The 25,756-nt window shown below is 36.6% G+C and overlaps 1 long non-coding RNA gene across 1 annotated transcript in view; it reads right to left on the bottom strand.

The window, feature by feature from the left end:
- Window positions 1–2,298: 2,298 nt before the first annotated feature.
- Window positions 2,299–25,756, bottom strand: part of LOC123572982 (uncharacterized) — a 45,673-nt gene continuing 22,215 nt past the window's right edge. Inside the window, exons 3-4 of the long non-coding RNA XR_006697647.3 lie at window positions 7,040–7,106; window positions 2,299–3,442 (exon numbers count right to left, since the gene is read on the bottom strand). This is a non-coding gene — a long non-coding RNA (uncharacterized lncRNA). The remainder of the gene's footprint in view (window positions 3,443–7,039; window positions 7,107–25,756) is intronic.

Here is a 25,756-nt window from a genome sequence, read left to right as displayed (position 1 = left end):
ATTTATTTCATCTTATAGTTACTTAAATAGAAACACAGGAAAGAGAGGAGCTTACCTGGGGTCAGGTAGCCAGTCAGTGGCCTCAGGGTAGTAGGTCTTCCTAACCATGATATCTAAAGCATGTCTCAACTGGAACCCTCCCTCTCTGGAACTTGGCATTGTTCTGTATCCTTCATTTAAAACTCGTTTGTTGATTTATTTACTTATTTACTTTTGTCTCCATGATACTATTTTGTAAGTCACACAAGAGCAGAACAGTGCTTAGTACCTAATAGGTTCTCAGTAAAATGTTATTAAGTGAAGGAACATTTAATAATCCTCTATATAATCCTCAAAGTAATCCTGGGTTGTGTCCATTGTGATTGTTAATTGATGTGTCAATTTGGCTGGACTAAGAGAGGCCCAGATAGCCAGTTAAACATTATTTCTGGGTGTATCTATGAGGGCACATCTGGAAGAGATTAGCATTTGAATTAGTAGACTGGGTAAAGAAGATGCCCTTGCCTAAACAGCTGGACATCATCCAATCCACTGAGGGCCTGAAAAGAACAAAAAGCAGAGAAAGGGCAAATTGTCCCTTTTTTCAAGCTATAATATTCATCTTCTCCTGCCTTTGGACATTGGACCTCTTGGTTCTTGGGCCTTCTGACTCCAGAACTTACACCAGTGTTGCTCTCTCTCCCTTTCTGGCTTAACTGATTGAAGAATTTCTTGGCTTCCATAATCCATAAACCAATTCTCCTATTGTTTCTGTTTCTCGAGAACCCTGACTAATACACCCGTGATTTTAGTATTATTTTCTTTCAAATGGGGAAAAGGAAACCGATGAGAGAAAAGAGGAGACCCAAGGACCTAGTATAAACTTTGAATTCAAAGCTAGATTTATTTTTCCTGAAAGCCCATTCGCTTTCCTCCATTTATGCCAATAATCTCTCCCAGGAAACATCCTTGGAACTATGCTAGTAAAATATAGTAATAACAATTGAGGAAGATGAAACCAAAAGTTTGAGCATCAATTAAAACATGTAAAGAACTGGAAGTAACTGATATATTTTTGAAAAGTGTCATTTTTTGTCTGGGTATTAGATCAGTCTTGTTCCTTTGTACTGCCAAACCAGTGATTGACACCATCCTGTGATTTATGCCTCTCAGCTGTGCCTCTGAGACACCAATCATAGAAAAACCACAAAACACACATTTCTCATGCACACATGTTGTGACCAGTTATTTGAATCAAATGACAGATTTATATTTAATGGATTGTTCCTTATACATTTCATACAGTTTCCCTGATATAGAATAAAAGATGAAAAGTATCGGATATATTTTTGGTTACCTTTTCTTTAAACTTTAACTTCTTGACCTTTATTTTCTAGGAGAAGAAATAATTATCTAATATAGTAAAGTGGCAATTTTCTCCCACCCCCGCCACAAAAATGGGACATTTGGCAGTGTCTGGAGACATTTTTGGTTGTCAAAACTAAAGGACATGCTACTGGCATCTAGTGGGTAGAGGCCAGGGATGCTGCTAAACATCCTGCAATACGCAGGACAGTCCATCCAACAAAGAATTATCTGTCTCAAATGTCAGTAGTGCTGAGATTGAGAAACCTTGATGTATTACAGTGATTCTGAATCCATCTTCTATTTTGTCACCTTCTCAACTTTCATATATAGAAATTTGGAAGTTCTTTTTATTAGTACATTAGAAAGTAAAGCATAAAATGAGTCTGGATTCTGATTTTGCTCTTGCTGTTTACTTTCTTCCTGTTTCTTGCCTGATTTTGGAGATAGAATTCAATCCTATGTAACTTCAATTTCTGTATTTAGAACCCAGATTATTTTTCAAGTTTTTGCTATGATTGCTAAATTACATTTAAAAACCCTTACATTAATTTATATCTTGCTGAGAAAGAATTAGACAAAGTGGATGGAAAGAGTTATTATATGGAAATGCCTATTGAACATTCAATGAATAACTCTTTGCTTAGTGAAAACTTAATTTGATAAATTTATAGCATTGAGGAAGTATGGATGTTATTTATTTTACCTGAAGCTTTTTTTGAAGTAATATTCAAGCTGTATTAAAATATGGAACATTTAGTGTGATTCTGTAGTCTCTTTTAAATGGCATTCGGAGATTAAAAATAAAACACATGAATAAACAACCTAATTAAAAATGGGCAAAAGATTGGAACAGAAACCTCACCAAAGAATACATAGGGATGTCAAACAATCATTTGCAAAGATACTCAACACCATATGCCTAAAGGGATTGCAAATGAAAACAATAAGATACAACTACACATTTATTAGAATGACCAAAATTCAAAACACCAACAACATCAAATGCTGGTGAGGACGTAGAACAGGAACCCTCATTCATTACTGGTGGAAATGCAAAATGGTGTGATCACTTGGAAGACAGTGCAGCAGTTCCTTATAAAACAAAACATACCCTTATGATATGATCCAGCAACAACACTCCATGATATTTATCCAAATAAGTCAAACATCTATGTCTACATATTAACTAGTACATGAATGTTTATAGCAACTTTATTCATAAGTACCAAAACCTGGAAGCATCCAACATGTTCTTTGGTAAGTGAATGGATGAATAAACTATGGTACATTCAGACAATAGAAGATTATACAGAGCTAATAAGAAATGAGCTATCAGGCTAGAGAAAGATGTGATAGAATCTTAAATGTGTTATTACTAAGTGAAAGAAGCCAATATGAGAAGGCTGCATGCCATATGGTTCAAACTATATGACATTCAGGAATAGGCATATGGTCAACGGAGACAGTAAAAAGATCAGTGTTTTTCAGAGGTTAGGGAGAGGGAGGAATGAATAGGTAGAGCACAGAAGATTGTTTGGACAGTGAGCTGCCCTGTAGAATATTCTAATGGCAGATGTATATCATTATGCAGTTGACCCTTGAACAACATGGATTTGAAATGGACAGATACACTTATATAGGAATTATTTTTTCAATAAGTATATTGAAAATACTTTACAGTTTTGTGACAATGTGAAAAAAACTCACAGGGGAACTGTGTGACCTAAAAATAAAACAATTAAGAAAACGTTATTTTATGAATGTATAAAATATATATGTAGATACCAGTTTATTTTATCATTTAAAATCATTAAATATACACAAATATATTATAAAAAGTTAACATTTATCAAAAAATATGCATACAAACACTTACAGACCATACATGGTGCCATTCTCAGTTAAGAGATAACAGAATTAAAGATGCAGTATTAAATTATAACTGCATAAAATTAACTGTAATAATTTTGTACTTGTGACACTCATCTTGCATGGCCTCCATGATCTCCTCATACTCCTCAATGTTCAGCAGCTTCTCAGGCAGCACCATATTCACAAGGCACAGGACCTTTGTTGGGTGGCCGCTTATCTGCACCTGAAAGCACATCAGGCATGGCACTTACAAAAATTGTTTAATGAGCAAATTCATCTAAAAAAATATGAAACTGCCACAGACAGTGAGAGAGGGATGGGGCCATGAGGCTGAAAATGGGTCAGGGGAAGACCACAGAGGAAAGAATCAACTACATTAAGTAACCATGGAGAAGATCAGAGAGGACCAGGGGCAAGAGAAATGGAACCATGATCCTGGTAAGGATAAGAACAAGGCACTGAGGGCCAGACAACAAAATTCCAAATAGTTTGACCATAAAATATAAACATACTGTGTTTCTAGTGTGCAGAAGGAGTGGAGAAAGGGGATATAAAGGAGAAGGAGAGGCTGTTTTAGAATATATGGGGGTCCTATTCTGTCCTGCTGTGCACTCTATCCCTATTTCAACCCTTTCCTTCTGTGCCTGTGTGGGTGCATGTGTCTGTGTGGGCGTGTGTGTATTTCCCCAGTCCGCTCCATTCCCTGACCCTCCACAAATCTCTTCCTTTCACATTTTTTTTTTTTTTCTTTTTTGAGACAGAGTCTTGCTCTCTCACCCAGGCTGGAGTGCAGTGGCGCAATCTCTGCTCACTGCAACCTCCCGGGTTCAAGTAATTCTCCTGCTTCAGCCTCATGAGTAGTTGGGACTACAGGTGCACACCACCACATCCTCACCAACTTGTAATTGTTTTTATTTTCTCTGTTAAAGAAATGCTTTATTAACACAAACACATACACCACAAACTATAAAGAACTAAAAGATTTAAATATCTCTGTCATAGTAATCAGGAGCTAATTCAGCATCCAGGGTTGGTGAAATGCTTGAAAGAGACTACAGTGGATTGGACTGTCATGGTGGAGACAGCATCTTCACAGGTGAAGGGGAACCCAGCTACAACAGCTTTTTAAATTCCCTCTCCTCTTCAAGGATCATAAGAGGCATTCCATGGAAAGGAATGTGCAATCTGTGCTCTTCAAGCAGGTGAAAACTCTCAAAATCCAATTATTCCTGTTCTCTGATGATATGATCTTATAACTAGAAAAATCTAAAGACTCCACCACAAAACTCTTAGATTTGATAAATGAATTCAGTCAATATCAGAATCTAAAATCAATGTACAAAAATCATTTGCATTTCTATACACTAATAATGATCTGGCTGACAACCAAATGAAGAAACCAATCCCATTTAGAATAGCTACAAAAAATTAAAATACCTAGAAGTATATTTAATCAAGGAGGTGAATCTCTATAAGGAAAACTACAAAACACTGATGAGAGAAATTGTAGTTGACAGAGAAAAATGAAAAAACATTCTATGCTCATGGATTAGAAGAATAAAAATCATAACGTGACCATACTTCCCAAAGTAATCTATGGATTCAATGCAATTCCTATCAAAATATCAATGTCATTTTTCACAGAATTAGAAAAAACAATTCTAAAATTCGTATGGAAGCAGAAAAAAAAAAAAAAAGCTGGAGACCTCACACTGCCTAAGTTCAAATTATACTGTAAGGATATAGTAATCAAAACAGCATGATACTATAACAACAGACACATAGATCAATGGAATAGAATAGAGAATCCAGACATAAAGCCACACATTTACAGCCAACTGATCTTTGACAAAACCAACAAAAACATACACTGGAGAAAGGACACCTTTTTCAATAAAGTACTGGGAAAGAAAAATTGAATCACCATTTGCAAAAGAATGAAACTAGACCCATATTTCTCACCAGGTATACAAGAATCAACTCAAGGTGGATTACATATTTAATTGTAAGACATGGAACTATGAAAATACTAGAAGGACACTAGAAATAAACTCTTGTAAATATTGGTCTAAGGAATAATTTATTACTAAGACCTCAAAAGCACAGGCAACAAGAACAAAAATAGACAAATGGGAGTTAATTAAATGAAAAAGTGTCTGCACAACAAAAGAAACAATCAACAGAGTAAACAGAGAACCTGTGGAATAAAATAAAATACTTGCAAACTATGCATCTGACAGGGGACTAATATCTAGAATTTAAAAGGAACTCAAGAACAGCAACCAAAACTAAATAATCCCATTAAAAATGGAGAAATGACATGAATAGACATTTTTAAAAAGAAGGCGAACAACCAACAGGCTTACTCAGAATGCCAATCATCAGAGAAATGCAAATCGAAAGCACAATGAGGCCTCAACTTATGTCAGTGAGAATGGCTATCAATAAAAAGACAAAAAGTAAAAGATGTTGGCAAGGATGTGGAGAATAGGAAACTCACATGCCATTGTTGGGAATGTAAACTGGTACAACCTCTATGGAAAAATCTATAAATATTTCTCAAAGAACTAAAAATAGAACTACCATAAGTTCTAACTACCATATTTTTGGTAGTTTACCAAAAACATAAACTACCATAGCCAGCATAGATAGCCAGCAATCTTACTACTGACTATATCCCCAAAGGAAAATAAATCATTTTATCAAAAAGACATCTTAACCTGTATGTTTATTATTGTGCTATTCACAATTACAAAGACATGGATTCAACCTAAGTGTCTGTCAACATATGATTAGATAAAGAAAATGTTATATATATACATATATACGTACATATATACATATGCATATGTATACATGTATAGATCATGAATATGTACATGATTTATATGTATATGTATATATGGATATATACATATAGATACACACCTATATACATATATACAGAGATATATATATCATATATTGTCACTCACAAGTGAGGTTAAATAATGTGTACACATGGATGTAGAGTGTGGAGTGATAGATAATAGAGACTCTGAAGGATGAGGGGGAGGAGGGAGAGTGGATGATGAATTACTAAATGGGCATAATGTACATTAATCAAGTGAAGGATATACTAAAAACCCTGACTTCACCACTACACAAGGTATGCATGTAACAAAATTACACTTGTATCCTGAAGTTTATACTAAATAAATAAATAAAAAGTTGGGGCTAGTCACAATGGCTTACACCTGTAATCCCGGCACTTTAGGAGGCTGAGGTGGGTGGATCGCTGGAGCACAGGAGTTTGAGACCAGCTTGGGCAACAAGGCGAAACCCTGTCTCTACTAAAAATACAAAAAATTATCTGGGCTTGATGGTATGCATGCAGTCCTAGCTATTCGAGAGGCTAAAGTGGGAAAATCACCTGAGCCTAGGAAGTTAAAGTTGCAGTGAATTGTGATCACTCCACTGCACTCTAGCCTGGGCAATGGGAGTGAGACCCAGTGTAAAAAAAAAAAAAAAAAAAAAAAAAAAAAAATTACCTACTGACTATTGCTTTTTTGGTGAGCCCAAGTGTTGAGAGAATCCACTTAAAAATGCTGTTTGTGCCTAATCATCTTTGCTTGAGCAGTTTGTGTCTCCAGTAAATTGTGTATCATAGTAAAAAGTACCTTCTAGCCATTCTCATGTATTTTTCATCATGTTTAGTGCAATACTGTAAACCTTGATCAGCACCATGGGATCCATAGAAAGTGCCAGTAGTAATGCTGGAAGTGCTCTCCAGAAGCAAAGCCATGACTTACAATAAATAGTTGAATTGCTTCATACATACTGTAGATTGAGGTCCGTGACTGCGTTTACCCACCATTTCAAGATAAATGAGTCCAGCTTAAGGGCCACTGTGAAAAAAGAAAAGAAAATTTGTGAAGCCCTTGCTGCACTGTGCCATCAGGCACAAAAACCTTGCACTTTTTACAAAATAAATTTTTATCTCATATTCAAAATGCAGCTATTATGTGGGTGCAGGAAAGAAAGGCATACCTAGAGACCCTAATATGATATGAAAAATGAAGTCATTGTATGGCAACTTAAAGCAAAAGAAAGGTGAAGGATCTAAAGCTGGAGAATTTAATGCCAGTGAAGGATGGTTTGATAATTTTAGAAAAAGGTGACTTTAAAAATGTTAAGACAACAGAAGCAGCAGCTTCTTCTGACTAACAGGCAGCAGAGTTTTCAGACACCATTAAGAAAATCATGGAGGATAAAGGATATCTGCCTGAACTGGGTTTTAATGAAGACAACATTGCCCTATTCTGGAAAAATAAATGCCAAGAAGGATATTTATTACTAAGGAAGGGAAGTGAACACCAGGATTTAAGACAGAATGGGACAGGCTAACTCTACTCTTTTAAGCAAATGCGGTTGTGTTTATAATCAGGACTACTCTTATCTATAAAGCTACTAAATCATGAGCCTCCGAGGCAAAAGATAAACACCAGCCTCCAGTCCTTTGGTTGTACCTTGAAAAGGCCTGGACAATGAGAACTCTTTTTATGGATTGATTCTCTCCCTGAAGTTAGAAAGTACATTGCCAGTAAGACACTGCTTGTTAAAGTTCTTTTGATATTGAACAATGCCCCTGATCATTAAAAACCACATGAGCTCAATAATGAAGTCATCGAAGTGGTCTACTTGCTCCCAAATGTGTCTAATTTAGCCTCTAGATCAGGGGGTCATAAGGATCTCTGAAGCTCATTACACATGGTCCTCTATGGAAAGGATTGCCAACGCTATAGAGGAAAGAACTCTGAGAGAGAGAGAGAGAATATAATGAAAGTTTGAAAGGATACACCATCAAAGTTGCCATTGTTGTTGCAGAAGAATCCATAAAAGCCATCAAGCCCCAAACAATAAACTCCTGCTGGGAAAAACTGTGTCCAGATGTTGTGCATGACTTAACAGGATTTATAACAGAGCCAGTAAAGGAAATCGTGAAAGAGATTGTGGAGATGGCAAAAGAGGTTGCAGGGGGTGGGGTGAAGAGTTTCAAGATATGAGTCTTGGAGAAATTCAAGAGTGAATAAACACCACACCAGAAGAGCAAACAGATGATTCCCTGATAGACATGAATACTTCCAAACCAGTGCAGATGATGGGGAAGAAGATGTAAAAAAAAGAAGCAGCACTATAAAACAAGTTGACGTTAGATATCTAGCAGAATGGTTCTGATTATTCAAAACTACCTCTTTTACAGCACAGACCCTTCGATGATACTGGCACTAAATCTGAAGCAAATGATAAAAGGATTGGTGCCATACTGAAACATTTTTAGAAAAATGTCAGAGAGAAATTATGATCGTTTTCCATAAAGTGACACCATATACCTGCCTCCACTGCCTCCCCTTTCACCTCCTCCACATCTTCTACCCCTGCACCTCCTTTGTCCTCCACCTCCTCCTCAGCCTACTCAATGTGGAGGCAATGAGGATGAAGACCTTTATGATGATCCACTTTCACTAAATGAATAGTAAGTGTATTTTCTCTTTCTTATAACTTTCCTCAATAATATTTTATTTTCCCTAGCTTACTTTATTGTAAGAATACAGCATATAATACATATAGCATTCAAAATATGAGTTGACTGTTCATGTTATTGGTAAGGTTTTGGGTCAACAGTAGACTATTAGTAGCTAGGTTTTTGAGGAGTCAAAAGTTGCATGTGAATTCTTCACTGTGCAGGGGCCCCATACGGTACCTAACCCATTGTTGTTCAAGGGTCAACTGTATATTTGGCAAACTCATAGAATGTACAGCACTACAGACTTTGGGTGCTGATGGGATAATGTAGGGTTATCAGTGATCACAAATGTACCATACTGGTGCAGGATGGTGATAGCAGGGGAGGCTGTGCATGTGTGGGAATAGGGGGTATGGGAGAACCCTGTACTTTCTACTTGATTTTTCTGTGAACCTAAAACTGCTCTAAAAAATAAAATCTATTTTATTAAAAAAAGAGTAAAACATAGAGATCATTAAAGACAAGAGAAAAGTCATGTTAATTGAAAGAAATTGAGAGTGTTGAAAGAGGAGGGAATCTAGAATTTGGAAACTCTAGCACAACAAAATGCCTGCTAGACAGGTCTTCATATTCCAGGTGATACATAGGCACTAAGTGACCATAGTGCCCAGCAAGCTCTGACACTGGCTAAAGGGTTTTCAACCCGATCCTTTGAATAATTTTCTACTGTTTGATAGGTCTGTATCTCCAAATTTATAAGTGAAATCAATGAGTAAATTCTACGTGTATGTGTATAATTTTAAAATTGTTTTAAAAAATTGTATAAAATCAGGTAAATTCAATTTATTAGTTCTTACATGTATTAAATGATAAAAATCTATGCATATTTTATAGTTTTATAATTGAACTGTTATTATTATTATTTCCTCATGTATAGATTCACCATGATAAAAATGACAAGATATAGATTTTTGGAAAAGCAATGGTTCTTACACCAGGAAGGCTTTTTCAAGCAGATTGCTGGGCCCCATCCCCAGAGTTTCTGATTCAGTAGGTCTGGGGGCGGGACCTAAGAAGTTGCATTTCTAATAACATGTTGCTGAAACTGCTGGTGCAAGATCTCACTTCAAACACTACTGACATGTAATTAGTGTTGAATAAAGTGATTTCTCATTCATGAGTTAATCTTTATCACAACCAATGCACATCATTATTCTCATTTTATGCAAGTAGACTCTGAGCCTCAGAGGGTTAAATAGATGTCCCAAGATCACTCAAATAATGTGTCAAAAAGAACAAGAGGGAAGTCTTTTTTGTACCTACAGTTTTCTGGTATCCTTCCTTTGATATCTAGGATTATCTCTAATATTGCATTTGATTGTGCTTTATTTCAGAAGGTGGAGTTTTGGTCTACGTATTATTTCCTCCATTATTATTATTATTTTTTTTTTTGAGACAGAGTCTTGCTCTGTCGCCCAGGCTGGGGTGCAGTGGCCCGATCTCAGCTCACTGCAAGCTCTGCCTCCCGGGTTCACGCCATTCTCCTGCCTCAGCCTCCCGAGTAGCTGGGACTACAGGCGCCCGCCACCTCGCCCGGCTAGTTTTTTGTATTTTTTAGTAGAGACGGGGTTTCACCGTGTTAGCCAGGATGGTCTCGATCTCCTGACCTCGTGATCCGCCCGTCTCGGCCTCCCAAAGTGCTGGGATTACAGGCTTGAGCCACCGCGCCCGGCCTATTTCCTCCATTATTTACAGCAAGTGCTATATTCATGCCTGAGTCAGCATTTTTGTTACTTTTTCATTCATGTGTAAAACATTGTCTGTGAATGGAATAAAACATTTATAATAATAGACAGAATATAAATTTCAGAGAGGGAGTGGGTAAAATTTTTATTACATGTTTTAGACACAGTGGTCCTTGGCCCTGTGTCATATGTTCAATTATTGCTACACTCTCTTTATAACTATGAACTTGAATTTCAGAGACTGAAGCAAAAGAAATTTGGAAGAATGAAAGTGAATTAACATTTATTCAGGACCTACCTGAGATAGACACTTTATTAAGCCTATTATCTCACTTTTAATAAGGATAGAGGGAAATTAGAATACAGGAAGATATGAATATGCAGGCAAAATTAAAATATTATTTGTGACAAACTAAAACAAATTTTAAGTTTCAATATATAAAATATTGTCTATGAATGGAATAAAAGCCTTTATAACAATGGACAGATCCAAATTTCTAATATGCTATAATTCTGATTCAAATTAAGTACTGATGGATCCACACTTTCTGCAATATCACTTTGCAAAGCAAAATTATGCCAGTTGACTCCTGTCTTCAGAGTTTGAGAGTTCTATTTCTTCAAGTCTATAGTTTTAAAATTTTAAAATTATATGTATATTCATATTTATTTCCAGGCATTCTGCCTACTTTTGTTCTGGTCTTTCCATATTTTTTTTCTTTTTCTTTTTCCCTCCTTCACTGCTTGAGTCCAACACAAATGATTCCCTTTCAACGCACGGTTCTGCTCATTATTTAAGATGGAAATATGGCTAAAAAGGCATTTTGCTCATGCTATTTCTAGGATACCTCAAATTCAGCCTTGCTTCTAGTCCAATTCTGATGGAAAACCCAACCAACAGCTTCTGGAAAACCTAACCAGCATCTCCAGCAAAACAAGTTTATATTCCGTGGCCCATTTACCATCTACTCCAGTAAAAAACAAATTGGTTGGACTGTATTGCCATTATAAGTCCATTGTAGCAGCAAATTTTATGGAATAACTCAACCATAATTACAAAGAAAAACCAACATAGCAATAAAGCAATTTTAAAGAGTATTTCTTATTTAGCCCAGATTTTCTATTCTCGGAAAATGGTCATCCTAAACCCAAGAAGGGTCAGCACTGGCAGGAGACAAACAACAGACTGCTGATGTGTTTCTTAAAAAGTCACCATCTTCACAGGAGGACTTGACTCCAGGCTGTAAAAATGTATTCTCAAATTTTACAAGAACAAAGATCTCTCCAGAGTGGTGAGAGTGTAGAATATGTTTTCACAACATGGATCTTTCAGGAGTATAAATGGATGATTGCCCTTTGTATGCAAGGTTTCCACTTGCCTTAGGAAGGTTTGTAGTTTACATATAGACTCTGGAAGCACAGGGCTCACTATTAGAACAAGAACTTTAGTCTACAAATAGCATAGCTTATCCTCTGTTTGGTCTGGTGGGGCAGTGAGTGTGTTGGCACCTTTTTCTTTCATCATCTGCTCATCCGAAGTTCACGACTAATTGCTTAAAAAGTATGCAATCACCTTTTTAATGTATTTAACTAATTTTCTTCTTTATTACTCTGACAACCTTTTATTAAATGCCTTTTTTGAGTACAGTTGACATTATAAAAATTTTTTTCATCATGATCCCATTGAGCCTTATGGCTGAAATTTCCTGGTCTATATTAACTTTAAAATAAACTCACACTGCTTTCCCAATGAAATAGCCATTTCTTTTTGTTTTGACTTGGCATTCATCATATATTCAGTTTTCATATCCATTGTTTTTAATTTTTGCCTTTTAAAAAGTTCTAGCACAGAATTAACTGTGCTGAGATGTAAGGATATGTTTGTTCCAGCAGTATGAAAAATAAAACTAGACCTGTCTTTTAAAAGGGATACCAGTCTCAGATACTTCTTTAAAGCAATGCAAAAACAAACTATTATGACTCAGTCATGGGATTGCTGGATTGTCTGGCTTTGAATTCCTAGTTAGTCTCAGTTGCTTATTTTTTAAAAATGGGATTATATAAATTGCTATTCAAAGCATTATTTTGATTATTAAATGTGAAAATATTTGTTTTGAGCAAGCCCTCAATAAAGAATAACTCAATCGTGTACAAGTTACTTGCTTGGTTCAGTGGCGGTATTGTTTTAATTTATATTTTAAAATTCTATGGCAACAAGAATCACTCTAGTATTGCCCTACTTTTCTTTTTATTTCTTTATTTCTCCAGACTTCTGATGTATTTCTGTCATGATGCAATTTGACAAGTAATTAATTTGTTGATGGCTAGGGAGGAAGGCAGTTTCCGAGCCCTCCCTGTATACACAGGTCTTTGGCAGAATTGGTCCCCACTTTGCTTTAAAGGGACAATAAAGGGAAAGCTGGGTCTTCACAACCAGGTATGAAAATATTAGGCGGTGGATTAATTTTGGTTCATGTACGTTGGTGGGTAAGTGACACTGCCTATCCTCTCAGGGCATAGGATCCACCTATATAGAAATAATTGAGCAGCCCACCCAGTTTATTGACCTAACCAGACTTTGAGAACAGGACTGAATTTTGTCCAATTTAGGGGACAATGAGTTTTCAGGCCATGAGAACATTTCAGAGTCCAAAAATGTTAAGGGAACTTTGCCATTATTCTGAGTCAATGTCCCATAAATGTATGGGCCATGTATTAGGAGGACAAAAGGGCAGTGCGGTGATTGGAAAAGTAGAAAGAAGGTGTGTCCCTGTTTTTTCCCTCAAACCTCTTTGACTCTGCTGGCTCATCTCCTTTAGAGTCCTGTTCCTCTCCCAGAACATTAAACATGGGGATTTACAGGGTTCCTTCCTTACACCACTGCTCTTCTCACTAAACACACTCTGGAGTGATCTCATCTACTCTCAGAATCTTCATTACCACCTATATCTCCCTTTCAGATATTTCCCCTGACACTCACGTTCTTCATTCCAACTGCTGGTTGTATTATTTCTGTCAATGAGTTTCATGGGCTGTTCAATCTCAGTGCATGTCAAATTAAAATCTTCATGGTACCAACTCAGCAAACTCCCATCTCTGTAGATTCTGTGTTATCACTGTGCATCTGTTCCTCAACTTAGAATTATCTGTGGTTCCCTCCTCGCCTTCAGCTTCCACATTCATTAGGACTTGACAATTTTACTTTTTATTTCTTGAATCTGTGTCTTCTAGTCTATGTCCAACTTCCATGCATTATCTTTTTTTTTTTTTTGCTGTATTTACAGTAGCCTTCTAACTAGATCCATTCTCCACACAGCCACCAGAAAGGTGGATATGAAATATAAATCTTATTATGTTTCTTTCAGCCATAAGGAAAAGTTCAAATCCTTAGGGTGACATAAAAAGCCTTCCATGATCTGCTACTGACTGAATACTCATGGTCCATCCTGAGTGCTCCAGTTTTATGCAGCAGCTTCTGGGCCTCTGCACACAGCAAACTACTTTTCTGTGTCATTTGTTGTTCTTGCTATCTCCTTGAACTTTTGTGCCATTCCTTACCTCTCCACCTACATAAATCCTACAGCTTCTTTAAATCTTAGTTGAGATGATCACTTCCTCCAGGAGCCTTCATTGTATTGATTTGCCATTTAAGTTCTGTTATCCTTTGTCATAATTCGAGTTCTTTAGAAGCAACCTATCAGAGGAAAATTCATGGAAAAGTGTTAAGAAGCATTCCCTGGAAAAACCAAGTGGGAAATGAGGAAGCTGGACTAATAGGGAAAAGGAATCAGACAGATAAAATTGTGTTATCAAGCAAAATTCTACAGTAACTTTGGCTCAGTCTCACAGGGAAGCTCTGAAAAGAAAAACATGTAGGTCACATCTCAGAGTTGTCTTGATTGGCATAAAGGAGATGAAATAGTTATAGTTCTGCTTCCTGCAGTTATTGTTAAGGGCTACCCTCCAGGACAATGTAAATTCTCAGCCATTTGTGTAAACAGGTAAATGTGTACTGGCTTGTGTGAGTGAAAGCACATTTCACAAGAGTTGCACAATAATGGTAAAGAGGTCAAGGGAGTAAGACTGGAGCATCTGTTCCTGGATTCAATTCTTGATGGTTCTATAATATTGCTATGTCAAAAAAGTGAGGCTTATGTAGCTTATCAGAGCCTGAGAAAACATACTACAAAAGGGACTGTGGGGTATTTCAATAAGAGAGGATGGGGAGGGGCTTTTTATAGGGTTCAGGCTTGTGCTGAATGATTCTCAGGAGGGCTTAGGGAAGTGGCCACCAGGTTTCTGTTGATGCTGTTGAGGAGCAGCAGCAGTTCAGCAATTGGGTACCTCAATGATCTTTGTCTGAGAGGCAAAAGATTGCAGTAGGGCTGAGATGTCATTGGTGGGAAAGCAGCAGTTGACTCAGAAGATGTTAGTCATTTTATAGCTACGACGTGGACTTGGAGTTATACTGAAAACATTGTTTTCTATTGACCTTGCTAGGTATAATTGAAAACATTCTATTAGGAGAAGCACAGTTTAATTATGAGCAGGGTTTATTTTCACTTTCTCATCAATCATCACCATCATGAGTTAGTCCATAAATCCTACTATACAGGGAAGATTAAACAACCAACATACTACTCAGCTTCGGGGGTTTATGATTTAAAGCAATTTCCTCTCGAACAGAAATTCAGACAAGCTTGTAATATGTCTCAATTGATTTTTTGAGTGCTAAAACACTCCAATTTATATTAGGTGGTTACTATCAGGAGACTTTGGGCAAAAGGTTGGGACTGACAGTCAGGTTGATGTGGCAGTTTGATGCTCACTTAATACTCTACTACTCTGTGTGCTTGGAGATGGAAAGAAAGCAAATGAAACATTTCTTTTTTCCAGATGGGCCACATTTCCAAAGTTATTTTCACTGGCTTATTGAAGCTGAATGATCATTAAGGTCCCCGCACAAAACAGATACACTCAAATTGAGTAATCGGAAGAAAGTATAATACAGGGGTCAGTTGAAAAGATGTGGGCAAGGAAAACCATATGGGAAGTCAAGAACCCAGAACTAGTGGAGACTGTTATTCCTAGGCCCAAAGGAGTAAGGGAAGGAAGTGGTGATAGAATCTAGAGACAGAGCAGATTGTCTGGAAAAGGCAGCCTGACAGAAAAATGATCTTCATTCATGGGATAGAGCAAGCTGAGGTGGTCCTCCCTCCAAGGAGCCAGGGGCAAAAATGCTCAGGCTTTATTCTGCTTACTTCCCCCTATGTCTTACTGGTGCTCTCCACTGGCCAATACAACAGGAAACAAGAAGGCAAGGGGACTCTTTGAAAAGGTCCATTCGAATCAGCCTCCTGGAACACAGAGTAGGATGGATCAGGGTGGAAGTGGATCTGAAACGGTAGATGGAAGAAATCTGGCACAGCCCATCTAGAGTGATGATAGAATTTTCTCAGCTGTTATGGATCAGAGGTCTCTGAATCTGCCTTCATCTGAATTGTCATACTTACGTCAACAAAGAGGAGTATGAACCAAATCAGCCCATGGAAAAGTTGGCAGTGAATAACAAAGTTCTGGGATCTGTTGCCTTTGACTATAAACTGTTCTGAAGATTGCTGGAATAGCTTAAAGCTCATCAGATTGCTATATCTCTAATTATAGGTAAAATAGTAGACTTGCAAAAAAAAAAAGAAACATAGATTGTACTCATCTGTGAATATGATGACAAGAAATGTACCCATGCATTGCATCTAGTTATTTCAAGAATACATATTTGATTTTGGGCCATTTACAGTTGTTTATTAATATGCCAAGGGATTGCTCTGCAGGTAATTCAATTATGTCATGGCATGTGAATTTGCCTAAAGGTTTTCAACAAATCTTAACATATCTAAGTAGTGTCAAGATCTCTACAAAAAAGACACTTGTGCCCCACACATAGAATTTAGAGAATGCTGTTTTGAGTTGAGAATTACTTGAATGAAAAACATACAAAGAAAAAGCACTTAGCAGTTTTCTCATAGGCAAATTTCATTGTTGAAGTCTCAGAAGTAGTTGAGAATAGCAGGAGGATGGTTGTTGGGGGGAGGGTAGGGAATGCCATTGTGAACAGCTATTCTGGAGATCAGTGGTAGGTAAATTAGGCAAAAGGATCTGGGAGAACACATCTACCTGGAGCGATGTTGTCTGCATCAATATCGACATCACCTCTTTCTCTAACCAGAGAGCAAAGGAGCAAAGGAGCAAAGATTATGCACATGAAAGAATGCTGATAAGCACGAAATGACTCAGGCGTAAGTCTCAGTAATGGAGGGAATTTCTTTGAAGTCTCAGAAGAAATACAGTTGCCAAATTTCTATAAAATGAGTAAAATTCAATTTCAAGGAAAGATTGAAATAATTCAGTTTACAGAGGTCAAGAAGAGGGAGGAAAAATAAGTGTGACCAAAGCAAGCAATAATATGGAAACCGGAAAATAAATATTACTAAGAATTCAAGAATGTATCAGGCTTCTTTTTAGAAATATGTGGTGCATGAAATACATTATGGAGGCATGACCAAAGGATAGAAAAGCTTTCAACCATGTTAATCCATGTTAGCCTTTGAATGCCATGTGACCCGGGGCAAGTCTTTGCATCCATTTGGTGCCAGTTTTCTTATCTGTGAAGGCCACAGTTGGAATTGGTAATCTTGAGAGATTTTTTAAAATTCTTATTTTCATTTTTTACCCTGTAGTCCATGTGGTCAGTAAACATTTTTCTAATGGTAAATATATATTACACTAAATAACCCTGTTTCCTGCCAAAGACTCTAATCTTTATTGATTTATTTAATTACATATAACTCACAAAGAGGAAGTTTGTAAGTGCACAAATCTCAAGTGAAGAGCTCAGTGAATTTTTACGTGCATCTGTCTAATCACCACCCGAATCAAGACAAAATGTTTCTAGCACCTCAGAAGGTTTTCCTGTGCCCCTTCCCAGTCAATACCCTCTTGTCTAGTAGTCATCTAGTCTGACTTCTATTTTATTTTATTTATTTATGTATTTATTTTTGAGACAGAGTTTTGCCCTGTTGCCCAGGCAACAGTGGTGATCTTGGCTTACTGCAACCTCTGCCTCCCAGATTCAAGCATTTCTCCTGCCTCAGGCTCTTGAGTAGCTGGGATTACAGGCATGTGCCACCAAGCCTGGTTAATTTTTGTATTTTTGGTAGAGACAGGGTTTCGCCATATTGGCCAGGCTGGTCTCAAACTCCTGACCTTGAGTGATATGCCAGCCTGGGCTTCCCAAAGTGCTGGGATTATAGGTATGAGCCACCCTGCCTGGCCTGACTTCTATTTTAGTAGTTGATTAATTTTATTTGCCTGTTCTTGAATTTTATATACATAAATCACAAAGTATTCAAACACAGTATTCTCTAACTTAGTTGTTAGTGTTATTCAAAATAGATAACCTTTAAGTGTAATTGGTATTAATAATCTTATTATGATGTTGTATAACTTTATGTGCTCTTTACATTTTATACAACTAAGGTGATCTACTCTAATTTTTATTTATTGTACAGCTAATTGTGTGGTTTTCTTTCAGATGGGAATAGTCTCCATTCTCAAATACAACTGTCTAATTATCACTCAAATGTCAAAATCCATTTCAAGTCTACTGCCTCTGGAAAATCTTTTTCTAACTATTTCAGTCCACGTCACTGCCCTGTTTTCTTATCTCTATGTTGTTCTTAGTCTATATTATTTACCATGGATCTTAATTATATAGTACTTTATATTTTATCTGTTCCACATATTTGTGGTATCTTCTGTCTAAAAAATTGCATGTGCCAATGAAAAGGCAGTTTCATCTGTTATTTTTTAAAATCCTAGAATAGTAAAAATACCACAGAATAGAAATGGTTGACAATATGTGTGTGTGTGTGTGTGTGTGTGTGTGTGTGTGTCTGTGTCTGTGTCTGTGTCTTTCTTTCCATTGTATAGTCACTGTATGAAAATGTGAGCACTGGAGTCAAACAGCCTGAGCTTGGATTGAAGCTACCATTTATAAGCAGTGGATTTATGGGTAAGTTACCTGACTCTTTTAAGCTTTGATTTGCCATCTGTAAAATGGAGGTCATGGCAAAATTTAACAAACACGTAAAGTGCTCAGGACTTTTTGTCTTAATGAGGCATTTAGTCTTATTATACTCTGTTCCAAAATCACCCTTTATATGTGGTTCTGTCACATTTTCATGAACATGACTCTGGTCTTAGAACTGAGCTAGTGAATTGTGTTTAAGTGCTTGTCTCTCAAAAAATTGTCTTAGAGTGATATATTTCAGATGATCAGTTAAAGAAATAACTCTTTTTCCTACTTTTAGGCCTGTATCAGTTGGTTTTAATACAAGCTACTAGCAGGAATTGCCACTACCTTCTGATGTAACATTTACTAACCTCCTGTTAGGTTCCAGATTGGGGTGTGTGCATATGTGTGTGTTTTGGGGGAATGGCATTAGGTTTTTAGTAGATGAAACATGTAATGTGTAACTAGTTAATGGAAATGACCTGAAATATTCCTACTTGAATTTCTAGAATAGTTTTTTCTAAAAGGATTCTTCAGTGAAATTTTTGAAACAAATAAAATTAGAAGTAAAATATTATTAAAATAGTGTAAAATATGTCTTTTTTAAGTGACTTTTAGCCATAGACTTAAGGAAATGAGATATTTATTTGTATTCAAAACTCTATTGCGACTATAATTTGGTTAAAGAACTCCTAGAGGTATATTAATCCAACATATGTTAGAAAATAATGGAAAGCTATTCTTTTGAGGACTGCGATTCAAATGATTTCCAGTCTTGTCTTCATGTATTCTATGTAAATATTGACCATTTAAAGTTAAGCCTTGAAATGCAGGGAGGATGGAGCATGCCATCACGTACTGTTGTGGTTACACTACAGGGTAACAAGCCCGTGCCACAGATCTTCTCCTGCATCAGCCTTCTGTTCAAGTCAACATATCATTAAAAAGAAGATCCCCCAAAACAGCAAAAAATTTTTCATGGACTCCAAGATGAATGTAGCTTTCTTACCATATTAGAACTAATTGAATTCTAACATAATACCCTGTTTCTCTCATCTGTTCCAATTCGTGGGTATTTACATAGCAATTTTGGTCATATTTTGGTAATGATGTAGATTTATGGAGGCTCATAATAGATGACTCATACAAAATCTTTTTTTTTCATTTCTGGAATCCTCTTGGCATGACTTCCAAAACTCAGCCACTAATAGAACATAAATATAGAGTGGCTATGTTTCTATTTCTAGAAAAAAGTGTAGTAAACTATAGTACTTAAGACATGGGGGTGGTTGGATTTGGGTATTTCCAAATCAGCAAAACATACTCATTTGCAACTTTTACGGGTCATTTTCATTCTGAGTTTATCTTGGTGTTTTGTAATAACATGGCTGACTTTGGCAATTCCATTTATATACACATTCTATATTTTTTCTTTAATTTTTTCCTACTTATTCTTGGAGAAACTCAATTGGGTTCTAAGAACATTTTGGGAAATTTGGAAGTTTAGTGCAAATATATAAAACTTTTAAATATCCTTTTTGTTAAAAGGATTTATTTATTTATCCTGCTGACAAAATTTTAGCACTTGCTGTTTAGTATGTTTGCTAGGTAATATGGTATTAAAATTGGAGTTGAGTTTCATTTTGATATCTTGCAATGAAAATAAAACTTTTAAGTAAAAGGAAGATCAGTTTCAATGTGTGAAATAATACAGAAAGAAAGGAACGTATTAACTTAAATATGTAAGTTCAAATTTGCCATTAAAATGTTTATTCTTAATTTTTTTATCTAAACCTGAAAACAACCATGAATCAGATTCTTTCATTTTTGGAAATGGAAGAAAACTTGCTTTTTTTAAAACTGAGATTTATAATCCCTTCAATAGTCACCAAATGCTTAAAACTGAGAGCCTGCTATATGCCAGATGCGTTAAGACCCAAGGATTCAGTGGTAAGCAAAACAGATGTAGACACTGCCCTGGCCTCCTGGAGCATACAAAAGAGAGTCACACATTTTCTTCATGACTTTTTTATCTTGCAATGCAATTTATACATTAATTATATGTAAGCGACTATTCGATATAATACTATATACTGAATTCTTAATCATATCACTTACATGATGATGATTCAAGTATATAGTTAATGAAAATATTATGCTTAGTCCTTATCAAATACTATTTACAGAAAAAAATCTGTATAGAAACTCCCAGTACTCTTGAATGTTTACATTTTATTGCTATCAAATAAAGATGCAAGTAATTGCTAAAAATGACATCTATAAATATTCATAAGTGAGACACGATGTTTGTGTATCCTAATTGTATTTTAACCATACACAGTTTAATCAAAAGCAGACTCTAAAATGATAATTAATGTAACTGACATTGCACTAATGCAAGACATTTATAGAAGGTACATTTATTAAGTTAAGCACATTTATAGCACCTGTGGATGCTGAATAATTAAAATAACCTCTGCGTGGAAATTTACTTTAGAAACGAACACATTTAATTTTCATGTTTTGAGTAATTGTATTTGAATATTCTTTTCTTCCCAGAAGTGGTTATTTCGTTTTTTATGGGAATTTAATAAGTTTAAATTTCTTATTTTTCCAGATATGTTAAGGAAATAATAGGTACTGTAACTCTGATCAAGTGCTTTATTTCCAGCTCCAAAATGTTTAATAATTTTCGTATAATATTGATTGTGTTTGGTTTTGTGTTACATTCCCTAATTTCTATGACTTTTATTAAAAAGATGAGTGTTAGATTTTATGCATATATACTATGGTGGACTAGTGACATACCACCCCAATCTCTCTTCTGGATTACAGGAATTATTCTTTTAGCTGCTGATAGTGCTGCTGGAAGAAGGTCATCAGCTATCAATCCTCTTTGGGGATGGTACCACATCCCCTGTCTGAAGCAGCCCACATTCAAACATTGGTCACTGTAGAGTAGGAAGACTAGCCAGTCTCTGAAGGGCTTTTTAGCTTCAGAGCACCTGTGGGGTCTGCTGAGACTGGTAGTGTTGGTATTGCAGGGTCACTGTTAAAGTCTGCTCCTTACTTCTTCTTTCCACAGGTATTGCTCCTAAAAGCTATCTCAAATAAACATTCCATCTCAGAGTAGGCTGTCTGAGGAACTCAGGCTTGGAATGTGCCCACTGACTCAAAAGTCAAATGTCATTGTGTATCAACAGTAAATTCAAGCAGCTATTATTGCATTGAAATGTATTCTGGTCAGTTAATTGGTGTAAATATTAATGAAGATAGAGAATTTTTATTTTAGTAATATTTTTTGATTCTTTAAAACAACTTCTTCACTTAATCATGGTTAGCTAATGATTAATTAAAAACAGATGAACAATACTGCAAATAATTGATCTCAACAGAAAAACGAAGCAATTCCATAGAAGTCACATTTTTCTTTGGTGAAAGCCTTAGTACTATTTTGACCTGCTGATTTAGCAGGCTGCAATCTGATTTTAAACAAAGGAAAAAAAGATGAAACAGACGCTTGTTAATCATGCCGGAACTTCTAAAACAGCTGTTGCTATGGGAGATATTGTCCCAGTATTTCTTTTGAATTTTACATGAGGACATTTACTCCCTTTTCCACATCGCAAATTACAGGAGTGATTTAGGTAGTTCTAAGACACCTAACCCTCTTTTCCTCTTTGAATGTACAACATTGCTATTTGGCATCCATTTGAATGTAATGCCTTTTCAGCAAAGCAAGGAAAAGTCTATGAACTATAATTACTCCCTGCAAACGTGCTTTATTATTAACACAATTTCTCAAGTAAGCTGTAAAGAATAGAGACTGTGCTAAGGGAGTTAATAAAACAATACCACTATTTCCCTAGCCAGTTTTTCCAGGTGCTGCCCCTCTCAAACAAAATCTATAGTTGCAGAATAGCATAACCCCTACACATGTATCAGTGGTGAAAACCGGAGAGGTGAGGCTCGTCCAAGAGAAACAAGATTAAAAATTCAGCAAGAGACAGAAATCTGGACATGCACCAAGCAACTTTTCATCAGCATGTCTGCCTGAGAGGAAACATTTTCCAGTGTCCTCCTTCCTTTTTCTTTGAAAATGAGCTCAACGGCCGTGTTCCCAGGCACTGTAACAAATGAGCTGCTTCAGGCACAGAGAGGCATTAATAAATGATGCTATTTGTTAAAGGTAGCTTAGACGTCCCGCTCCCTCAAGTCGATGTCAAACCCAGTGAAACAACAGCTCTAACAAATTTCTCTGCGGTCCACATTGGGTCTTGGTTGTGTTTTGTTTTATGGCGCAGGAGGTTCAGGTGGACAGGGCAGATGTGGTGGGGTGAAGGAGCTCTATTATATATGCTGACCTCTGTCAAGGAAATGGCAGAATTTCCGGAGCTCGTTAGCTACTTCCTCTTAGTATTTTCCACTTTCTCTCCAGCTGTGGATGCCATCCGAAGCCCTTGAACAAAGGCGCAGAAGGCCCAGAGCCAGCAGAGGGCGCATCCCTGGGCCCTAAGCCGAGGAGGTTTCCACCTGTCTACAGGAAACAACACCGCTTGCAGTTGCAAGGTTTGTCCTCAACCTACTGTTACATGGCTTGAGCCATTAATCCACCCCTATCACGCAGGAACATTCAGAAGTCAGGGACATTAAAAACACACAGGGCTCAAGTGTTTTGCACTAAGCTTGTTTACAGGAAAAGGAGAGCCTGGTGAGTCATCCTTCTATTTTCAAATGGAAACTACCCAGAATTTGTGAGTGCACTTGCAACTCTACGCATTTAAATCGATCAAACATTAAATATTAATGTGAATGACGCGGGAGCAGAACGCTGTTTACCAGGTGACTATGATAGAATGATTTTAAAGGTATTATGAGAAGGTGGGGAATTAGAAAGATACTTTGCCTTAGCTGTTTTTATTTTTTTATCCACCTGGGTATAGGAGAACTATTCAGTATTTGGTGGGGAGCAGGGTAACAGAAAGGTTACCATCATTAGTGATTCTAAATTAGAGCAAACCCATTGCAAGTGGCAATTCGCCAGTAGACCATGATACAGGCTGTAGCTTAAAACAGGAAAAGGAAGTGGTGCTAAAGGAGGAGAGAGGAAAAGAAGAGCGTTAACACTGGTGGAGGATTGAAAAGAAGCCTTGCTGCCCTTCTCTGAACACTGTCACTCTCCTTCCAGTGAGGTGCTACACAGTTATTTTAAAGCTATGTCATTCTATACCTTTGCAGAGCCTTGCAGGTTGGTGAAATCAGCTAACTGGGTGAGCTTTTCTGTATATTCATTCAAGTGATGTAAATACTGAACAGAATGGACCTTGTGGTATGTGTCTAGGAGCCTTCCTCTAAGGTGACACTGTTTAATTAATCAGTATTGCTTAACATAATTTGTTTAATAAAATATAAACCCTGCTAATTTGCTTTAATTCAATCCACACATCTTCTGTTGTCTTCAAGACCAAGACTTGCCAAGTGGCTTGCTGAATAAAGACACACTTTATCATTTTCAAGTCAAGAAAGCAGAGAGCTAAAGCACAGACTTCCAAGCTAGCCTGCCTCAGTTTTAATCTTGGCTTAAGTATGTACAGTTACTGTATGTCTTTGAGCAAGTTACTTTTCTTGCCTTAGTTTTCTTATCGGTAAAGTGGGGATGATAATAGTTTACACTTCTGAGGGTTTCTGTGTGGATGAGATGAGTTAGTGACAACTGTGTATGCTCAGAAAGCACGGAGTCCACAGTCAGTACTGTCCAAGTGTCTGTTCTTATTGTCATTGTCATAATCATCATAGAGTGATCCTCCCCAAACAGTGATCACATCATGGTCTGTTGGTATTTAACCTATGTTGACACCCAGTGATTACTATTCTACATCTATATGTCCTTGGGTAGATTACCTAGTCTCTCTGAGCCTCAGGGATTCTTTTTCCATATAAAATAGAAATGAGAATATGAATTTGATATTCATTTAGTTAAAAGCAGCATATTGAGTAACTAATATGTTTCTTCCATAATCTAGATACTAGAGACGTTTTATTCAAAGTGAATAAAACAAAATGATATCTAAAAATCATTCTAGAGTTTTCCTGCAAATCTTCCCTGTTGAGGCATCTCTCTTTTAAAAGTGTAGAATATATATACACACACATTTATATATGGGCTAGGAATATATAGTATATATATATGTAGTAATATATACATATATATATGGGCTAGGAAATGCTCAGCAGATGTAATACATGCAGTGAATATGAGATATCTAAACTATGTGTTCTTCCAAATACAGCGTTAATTTGCTGAAAGCTTTTTTCTCCAAGTAGCTGAAGTTGTTAACACTTTGGAAAAAGCAAGTGAATCTGCCACATGATTATCTACATCTATATGTCCTTGGGTAGATTACTTAATCTCTCTGAGTCTCAGAGTTTTTTTTTTCTTATAAAATAAGAATGAGAATATGAATTTTATATCCATTTAGTCAAAAGCAGCATATCGAGTAATTATGTTTCTTCCATAATCTAAGCACTAGAGATGTTTTATTCAAAGTGAATAAAACAACGTCTTTGCTGTGATGATAAACATATGTAAAAAGTACATAGTATGTTAAGTGATTTAAAAATGTGCCATATGAATATAAAACAGAAAAGAGGCCAAAGAGTGATACGGAGCAGGAGCAGCAGATATGATAGCTTTTCTAATAGTGGATGCTGGCATGTTTGAAAATTCTTGGTGTCACAGCTGTAACATTATGAATTTTTTCATCAAAACTGAAAGGTGAAGAAATCTCTTTAAAAGTCTTCACTGGCACATGAGGCTTTTCTCCAAGAATCTTCTTTTTGAAGCTACCGCAGAATGGCTTCTGACGTTCTGGAAACCAGAACACGGGCTTTTGTGGGAAAATTGTTCCAATATGCCCCCATCTAGGGAGCATGGCTGGCCATATCCTCAGGAAAAAGGTATTTTCCCATGTGTTCATGGCTTCAGTATCTCTTCATGACAGAAGAAGATAATTATATTTGTATTTTTCAGTAATTAATTGTTTGCTCTGAAATCACTCAAACTTGTTTTTCTTTTTTAAGATGGAGTCTTACTCTGTTGTCCAGGCTGGAGTGCAGTGGCACCATCTTGGCTCACTGCAACCTCCATCTCCTGGGTTCAAGTGATTCTCCTGTCTCAGCCTCCCAAGTAGCTGGGACTACAGGCATGCACCACCA

This window comes from Macaca fascicularis, chromosome 4 (genome assembly GCF_037993035.2).
Source record: "Macaca fascicularis isolate 582-1 chromosome 4, T2T-MFA8v1.1".
NCBI classification, from domain to species: Eukaryota; Metazoa; Chordata; class Mammalia; order Primates; family Cercopithecidae; genus Macaca; species Macaca fascicularis.
Note: the sequence above shows the minus strand (reverse complement) of the source record. Positions and strands in the feature narration are given on the sequence as shown.